This window comes from Peromyscus californicus, unplaced genomic scaffold (genome assembly GCF_007827085.1).
Source record: "Peromyscus californicus insignis strain IS unplaced genomic scaffold, ASM782708v3 Scaffold_4__1_contigs__length_199733344, whole genome shotgun sequence".
NCBI lineage: Eukaryota > Metazoa > Chordata > Mammalia > Rodentia > Cricetidae > Peromyscus > Peromyscus californicus.
The window spans coordinates 140735309-140744325 of NW_026294562.1; positions in this window are offsets into that span (position 1 = coordinate 140735309).

A 9017-nucleotide genomic window follows, 5' to 3' on the forward strand; every position below is an offset into this window, starting at 1 on the left:
TACTGTCTCTGCCTTTGGGTAGTTAAAGCAATGTCAAAGGGTGGAGAAAAGACAACCCTCCTGCACAGACAGGTGCAGGTCATCTCTGCCACCTGCACTCAGAACCATGATCCAATCATCCTCTCTAAGCAGACCTGCTGGGTAAAGCCTAAATGGGCTCTAACAGGTCCCTATTCCAAATAATATTTGAATGCACACCCTCTTCCATCAGAAGCAAGAAGACCTAAAAAAATTGTCAACAGAACAGTTTCTCACCAGTCAGCCTGTGGGTATAACCTGGGTCTCAGTTGCTTATGAGCACACTAAAATCCGATTGTTATATGGTGCCCACAAGGCAGATTGCTCCTGTAATACAAGGGGAGACAGATCCCATGGAAATTACCAAATCAAAGATTATTTGATTCTCGCATTACAGATCTAAGTCACCTGATCTTGTCAAATGTGCAGCAAGCAGATTCCTGTTTCTGCAGCTATGGCTTCTCTTTAAAGATGTGGTTTCTCCTTCTCAGTTTGAAATCACTTCAGGCTTTAGGACCTGGCATCAGCTAGGGGAGTCCTCGTCTTCCTTTCTTCTGAAGCTACTGCTTTCCTTAAGGATATAGCATGCCTGTGCCAGTCTTGATGTCCTGCTCTATGGGCAAGGAAGTTCATTTTCTTGAGGCTTTAGTATCTGGCAGAGACTAGTGAAATCCTGCTGTTTCCTCGATGCTGGGAGATTTATTGTTGGAATGGCTTGGCATTGTAGTTTTATTCATGAACCATAGAGGCACTGAAAATATGGAGCAGTAACATTTGCAGTCACTTGTCTATCTGTTACCAGAGTCAATGAATTATGGAAAATATAGTATAGCACTGGAAACTTACTTGTTAATATCCTGATGCCATTTAGGTATGCACAGTATCAACTTTGCATTCTTGGTTCACATTATCACTGTGTTCTGGCATAAAGAGTCTCTTGTATGTGATTTTTTTTCCTAATTCTCAGTCCATCCCTATATATGAAAGAAGAGAGGAGGTTAACTTCATTTGAAGTCAATTAGTTATTGATGATGGCAGGCAGGCATTCAATATTTCCTTTTAAAACAATAAACACACCTTTTTCATTTTTCTTGAACAATTACTTGAATCTTCCCCTGATTATTTGGCCACTATGACAAAATTATATTTGAGAGTTACTCACTGTTTTCTCTCTTAGAGTATGTAGCACATGAGAGTATGAAATTTTGTTCCTCCTCATTTATTCCACTAACATACAAATTCACTTTCAGTCCTATCACATGTAGTCAATCCCAGTGAAGCTTGTAAATAGCAGCAATTGCATTTCTGTTCTATGATGACATAAGATTGTAGGTACTTGAAAAATAGTTTATTTTCATTATATTGGCATGTGTAACTATATTTTTGAAATGGTCTTTTAAGCTCCAGTTTAGCTCTAAAGATATACTTTTTTCCATGACGTAAAACAAATAACACTTTACTGCCACATTAATGAGAAAACACTGACACTCTTCATAGTATAAGGAATTCAGTTTTCACGATATCTCTCCACTTGTTCTATGATACATTTCAATTACATTATAACATTTATATATAAACTTATGTATGTGTATATGTATGAGTTTGCTTATGCATATGTTTACATATACACAGATACATATGCAAGTGTTCACTTTCTTCACATATTTTTTAATTTCATGCATGAGTACTGAATTGAGATTATTTTGCACTCCTTTTTTCCATCCTACTATATAATATCTGCACTGTATATTGTCAAAATTAATACCACTCTTTTTAAAAGTATTTTATCAAATTGTACATATAAAAATGTTTACATAACTAACTCACACAGTGTACAGAATGTGGTGATTAGTTGTAGTCATTTGAGCATTGACTTTTTTAGTTGAAAGGACTGTCAGTGTTAGTGAACAGTGTAAATGGATTCTTTCTATCTTAGCATCTAATATTTGAGCAAGGTTTTCTGCTAAGTAGGGATCTGAGAGAGTTTCCCATCTATTTTTGGCATTATCGTTTGCGGTTTTCCTGATTTAACCATTTTTGGTTGATTCTTTGCCTTCATTTAATATTTTATTGGCACTCAAATTGTCTAATATTTGTGCTATTTAATTCCCTATCTTTCTTAGAAGACACTGTCTTCATGCAGACGTCCTTTTTGTTTTAATATGATCTGTGTCTGATCATTGCATGAAATATTTTCTTATTCAAAGAATAATGGTGAGATTCTGGATTGATCAGGTGATATGAGACAAAACATTATAAGTTATTCTCCATTTGAGTACATTTGGAGATCTGTATTAGTGATGAAAATGGAGCTTTTTTTCATACAGTAACAGCCAATGTGGCCTGTTGTTATGAGGATAAATATTTAGAAAACTGTCAGTAATTATATGCTTTCAGAGAGGTTTCAGATGAAGGTTCTCCTTCTGGGTCTTGTACCTTCCTGCCCATGTGGAATATACTAAGATATTATATTCCATAGAGTTTGTGTTCTGGCCTATGTTATATGTCTGCATTTCTGAAAAAGGTTAGAGTGAAAGCTAGACCTGTCTTTGCATATGAAACCAGCAATACCCTCTGCAGGGCTAAATGTTGGTAAATTGTGACATTTAAAAGAGCTGGTAAAGTCCTCAACTTTACCTTGTTGTTTTGTAGTCCTGGTAGATGCAATTTTACCTTAATATAGCAGAATGATAATAAGTGGAGATAACAGGTCTATCAATGGCTTAAGGGATTGTTTATAACATGTTCATAATGTAAACAATTGTTATAAGGACCTCCTTTTTAAGAACAACAATGATCACACATAATTTTACCAAATTCTGTGCTTTTATGTACAGGAGACTCCTCAGCATTTTTCTTGTATGATATGTGTGTGTGTGTGTGTGTGTGTGTGTGTGTGTGTGTGTGTGTGTGTGTGTGTGTTTATTACAAAATAACATCAGTGACACTGGTATATGTATATTTTTAAACACACTGTTATATGTCTTGACATTCTTTCTGTCTGATTCTTTCTTTATTGATCGTCTGTACTGTTTTTGACCTCATGAGACAAATCCTAAATTCCTATGATATTTGCAGTTTAACAAGGCTCAGCTTAGGTATGGAATGGCACACAACATTTATGGTTGCCTCTTTTCCCCTGCCTCTCCCTTTCTCTGAGAGACTATCTTCATGATTACCTATCAGGAGCCGTGATTACTGCTACAGCTCTGGGAAGCTGTTGGGTCCATTCTGTCACTGAGTAGTGTATGTCTCACTGCTTATAAACACCATTTAATCTACATGCTTTCAACATATGCAGTCATTTGTACTTTTGATCTTGGCCATTCTTACAGGTGTCTTAGGTATTGTATCTTACTGGCAGTTTGATTGTATTTCCCTGTTCTCTAAGGTTGTTTAACACTTCTTTAAATTTAACTGGGATATTCAAATTCTTTCGTTGAGAACATTCTCTTTAAATATGTCCCCAATTTTTGCTGGCCTTATTTGGTATTTTTATGTCTCGTTTCTTGTGTTCTTTATATATTTTTTATATCAATCCTTTGTCAGATGTGTAGTTTTTGAAGATTTTTTCCCATCCTGTATGCTACAGTTTTGTCTTATTGACAGCATTTCAGGGAAGGCCCCAGCTATTTCTCCTAGTAAATGGGAGAGTGGTCCCAAACTGGCCTTCCCCCTGAATCAGATTTGTGACTATACTAATGATCTTCATAGAGCCTTCATCCAGTTCTGGATGGAACAAAGGCGGAGATCCAGATTCAAGCCGTGGCTTGAGATCTTAGGTTCCAGAACATAAGATACAGCATTTATTTGAGCAGGGGAACATCAAGATTATGATGAGAAAAACCACATAGACAGATGACCTGAAGTTTTGTGGGCTCATGGAATCTAGAAGAACGATATTCACAGCAGGAGAAGGAGAGGGAGAGAAAGAAATGTGGATCATGCTCTATTTTTTTACCATTGTCAATTAGGCATTTTCATCTTCTCTTGAGACACACCTTAAGGCACCTGCTTCCTTTATTATTTTCGTGTTGAGGAGACACAGGTGATAACTTGCTGAGGACATTTAACAATGATATATTGTTATATTAAAGCTTGTTTTTACAGAGTGAAGACCGTTTTGACACTCAGGTGTTTATACCTCTGGTCTATTAGGGTTTCTAACAAGTATATTTTGGATATATTTTTATATTTCTTGTGCCTCCAGATCTATGGCTGCTGTTGGTCTCGTAACAATTAGCTGGGTAATTAATTAGAAATTTGAATATGTTATTAGAGTCAGCAGAGGGAAACTGATGAAGCAGAACATGTCAGTAGGGACAGGAGAACTTGAAGAGGGAATCAGGAAGAAGAAAAAACCGTATGGGGTTCACAATTCAATGGGATTGAATGTTGTTTGAGGAAACCACATTCTTTTAGAATTGGTGACAAGGCATTAATCCTGATGTCCTCTGGAACTTTAGAAACTGGAGCCCTGTTTGTTTCACTGTGTATAAGAAAGAATTTTTCTTTGGTGAGGGCAAGATAAAAGTTTTCAGACTGTGGAGATGTGTCCATTGGGGAATGCCCTCAAGTTTAGTCCCTATGGGGAGTTACAAGAAGTACCTGGAAGGGTACCTTCCATTGAGTGTAAAGGGATGAGGTTTTCTGGACTGGAACTGGAAAAATTACCTGATTCCCAAAGGGGATAGTGGGTTGGGCATGGATTATCACATGGCTGGTATAAGGACTAGTCATCAAAATTCCAAGAGGAGACAGCAGAGGTGATAGAGTAGAGGAGTGAGGAGGTGATCAGGGAGAGGTGAAGGTTTGGATCAGAGTCTAGGGGTTAGAGCTAGTCACCCATACATCAATTCAAATGGTGAGATTGAAAGGGCTTGCTTGGGAAGTGTACAGAGCATGAAAAGAGCTGGAAACAATGATTTCAGGGTGAATTCCCAGTGGCATCTTAATACGAATGTGTTTTAAAGACTATTGGTATACTGTACCTTCCCTGAGGACTTATGATGGTAAAGGATACGAAAATGCCAAGGTATATTAAAAGATTTAGATATGGTCTGGAAAATATGAAAGGTGAACTCCAGACTAATATCAGACTGAAGAAATGCAGGGATCTCAAATCCTTGGGAAGGAGGTCAGGGACTGTCTGAGGACACTTATTAGAAACAAGAAATATGGCTACACAACTCAAAAATGAGTCCACAACCACGAGGAGACATCTAATTTGTCTGACTGTGGGCATATGTGTTAAATTGATCTATCAGTTAGGCCTTGGAAGGTACAATCTAACCTGGTTGGTGTGAAAAATTTGGATCCAAAATTTGGAACTGTATTCTGTTCTGACAAATTTACAATAGCCAGTAATAGTTTTTAAGGACTGTAAGTCCTCAGTGGTAGGTATAACTGAAGTTATCCTGTTCCTTCCCAGATCCCATGGCACTCAGAACCAAGCAAACACACAGAGACATATTATTTACAAACTGTATGCCCTAATGGCTCAGGCTTCTTGTTAGCTGTTCTTGTATCTTAAATTAATGCATTTCTATTAATCTAAAAGTTGTCATGTGACTCATGACTGAACAGTATCATTACATGTTGCTTCTCATAATGGAATCTGTTAGCATCTCCCTCACTCATCCTTCCTCTTCCATAAATTCTCCTTTCTCTTTGTCCTGCCTATACTTCCCGACTAGTTACTGGCTAATAAGCTTTTTATTTATTAACCAAACAGAGCAACACTTTCAGAGCATACAGAACATCCACAGCAGGTAGACTGTAGGTTCCCTGCTATGAACTGAGACAGAGCAAGACTATTACTGTGAAAGAGCTGGTGTATATAGGACAGAATTGGTCTAGTGACAGGAGATGACTGTGAGGATGTCAGTTGTCCTCTATGTATTGCCTGTGCTGAAGACATGAGTCTGGCCTCTAGACTGCCACTGTATCAGATGCCAGGTTAATACAGTTAATTCTCTTTGCGAAGATAGAGCTGTCAATCTGATGAGATTGACATTGAATAATTCCTATTAAATTAGGGAAATGTGAAGCTTTTATCATGACCATTATTTGGCCTGAGGTAGTTATGAATTGTTTTTTTGCTGTGAGAAGTCCATGCTTTTTCCAGATATGAGTGTGGAAGAGGAAGATATGAAAAGTATATTTGGAAGCTGGGTGGTGGTGGCACATGACTTTAATACCAGCAATTGGGAGTCAGACCCAGGCAGATGTCTATGAGTTCAAAGTTAGCATGTTCTACAGAGCTAGATTCAGGACAGGCCCCAAAATTTCACAGAGTTATCTGTCTGGCAAAACAAAAGTAAAAAGCATATTTGGAGTATGTATAACATTGAGGAATTGCCCCTGTGCCAAATGGAAGGTAGAGGTGAGTGACATTAGCTCAGGTGGTTGGTTAGTAGTGTATGTCTTTGATTCAACACCCCAATATCTGACACTATGGCATATCCTGTTTATGGGTCCCATCATATAAAAAGGAACATCCATATGTGTACCAGGTATAAGTGTCCTGGGGCAATGTGCACTCCTGTATGTGTGAAGGATGAGGAAAAATTCCTTTAGGATTTAAGTGCAGTAGTGAGATGTGGAATAGTCAGCATTAGTTCTAGGAAGGAGGATTGAATATTAACAAGTGGACAAGTCTGGAAAGTAAGTGTGGTATCTTCCAGTAATAACATTTGGAGAGAAAAAATTCAGGAAGTTGAAAAAGTCTGTATGACTTTATAAATTAAAAAGGGAAAAATTATGGCAGGAAGAGGATGTATTAGATGACCCAAAATGTTGTTTCTTGGATTTACTCTTAAGGAGATTAGCAGCCCCCAAATCACATATGATTCGTGACCATCCCTGTGTGGTGAGATGTGGTTTTTTGACAGGTATGCTACAGGTGCAATGGAGGGTCCCTGCTGGTGCCCTAAAGTCCCAAGGGCATATCACTCTCTTTCTGTTACATAGACGGAGAAGGATTGAGTTGATCTGGGAGGTATAGTGCAGAATCCTGAAGCAGAGCCTATTGGAATTTCTGGAAATGATTAATAATGGTGTGAATGAGAGATTAATGCAGGATCCCTGAGCTGCCTCACATAAGGAGTTTGACAGGAGATTAAAAAGATCAAGCACAGGATTACAAGGAGTTAGCTATTTCTAGAAAGACAGAATATCCTGTTTAGTAGAGTCACCTGCAAAAGACTGAATTAGATGCTTTCTATCTGAAGCTATAGCCTAGAATGTTGTGGTAATGTTTACACCCGAATAGGGGACCTGAGGATTGGAGAGCTGGATTTTGGAACTGTAGACTCCGTAACTCCAGCTGTACAAAAAATTTAGAAGAGGAGAGGTATTAGTTTGGCTAACATACACTTATGGGCCACAAAGTAGAATGTTATATAGTAATTGTAAAATTTAAAGTTAAAGAGGGATAGAGAGTGCAATCCAGAAGCTGGGGACTGATGTAATAGTTGTGGGATGTCCATGAATCTGTGTGTCAAGACAGTACAAGTTAGCTACATATACAGGGAAGTGTCCGCATCTGTCCAGGATAAGGTAAAGATATTTTGAGACAGAGGACTGATAGGTATAAGAAAGAATGTATCCTTGAGATCTAGAACTGAGTAGTGTGTGGTTTCTGAAGGGTAGTGTAAGGAATTGAGTAAAATCCAGGCATTACAGAATTGAGAGGACCCTGAAGACCTAATGAACTTCATGTGTACTGATATTTTATTTGTGCTGAAATGTGGTAATATTTTATTTATGCATTATTAAAGATTGCTGGAGATAAGGCAGGAAAGGCCAGCCATTTTAAGTAAACAATTATTCATGCAGCACACTTATCAGATGGGGTCTCTGGGTGTTCAAGGCCATAATAGGGAACAGAGCAAAGCATGGTGACACACTCCTTTAAGGCCAGGACCAAACATAAAGACTTGGAGTTCTGTACAGACATACACGTAAAAAAGAGATAGCTGGGCTAATATAGCCAATTAAAGGACATAAGAGCAAGGCAATAAAAGCATGTGTAAGACAGCAAGTAGCTGGGCTAATATACCCAATTAAAGGGATTAAGAGCAAGGCAGTAAAAGCATGTGTAAGACAACCAGTAGCTTGCATTGGAAAGCTGTAGTGTTGGTGAGGTAAGGTTTGCTTGTGACTTTTCCAAATTCCCAGATTTCTAAGACTTCAACCCTATATTTAGCACTGTGTTTTGTATTTAATGATACCATTTAGAAATGTGTCAACATGCAGGTCTTAAATCATGTGGTATATTCTATTAGGCTTCTTAACTCTAAGTATAGAGGTGTTAAAAGGAGAAGAATTTGGATGAAGTAGCATCTTTCTGAGAAGTTCAGGGATGATAGGCTTAAGTCCTCTAAGGATCTGGAGTGAAAGTGTATACTGAATTTGAGTGATGTACCAGGTAGGGTGCTGGAACTGGATAACAATAGAGTGATGGTTTCTAGCAACAGAAGTGTTCTGGCTATCCAAGACTATGGAGTCTACATGAGCGATTGAAAGGAAATGTCATGTCAGAGCTAGTGGACTGAGTGCCAAGAAGGAGGAGGAGAGGAGCTGCTGACAAATCTGTAGTAGGGAAATGTGGGCACTAAGGAAATAGAAGTTAATGCCTTAGCTAAAAATTTCAACCTATTATGCACACAGGGCAGGTTTGCACATACAAAACTGTGTGTAAGAGATATTCCCGTGAAAGTACATTTAAGTCATGGGCTTCGGTGAGGTAAGTGAGAGTGTCCATCTACGCAGACAACAGGGATATTGGAATGACAGGTAAGAATCCAAAACACCCACAGAATGCAGTAAGGGCCTCCAGTGCCCAAAAGAAGGAAAAGGATCATCCCTATATAGTAATGTCTATTCAAGGTTTTGGTATGACATGACTGTTGTTGGGTAAGGACCTGGGTACCTTCAATTGTCCATTACCCAGGGTAGGAGATTTCCTGTATGATGGTCTTTGATTGATGACCCCA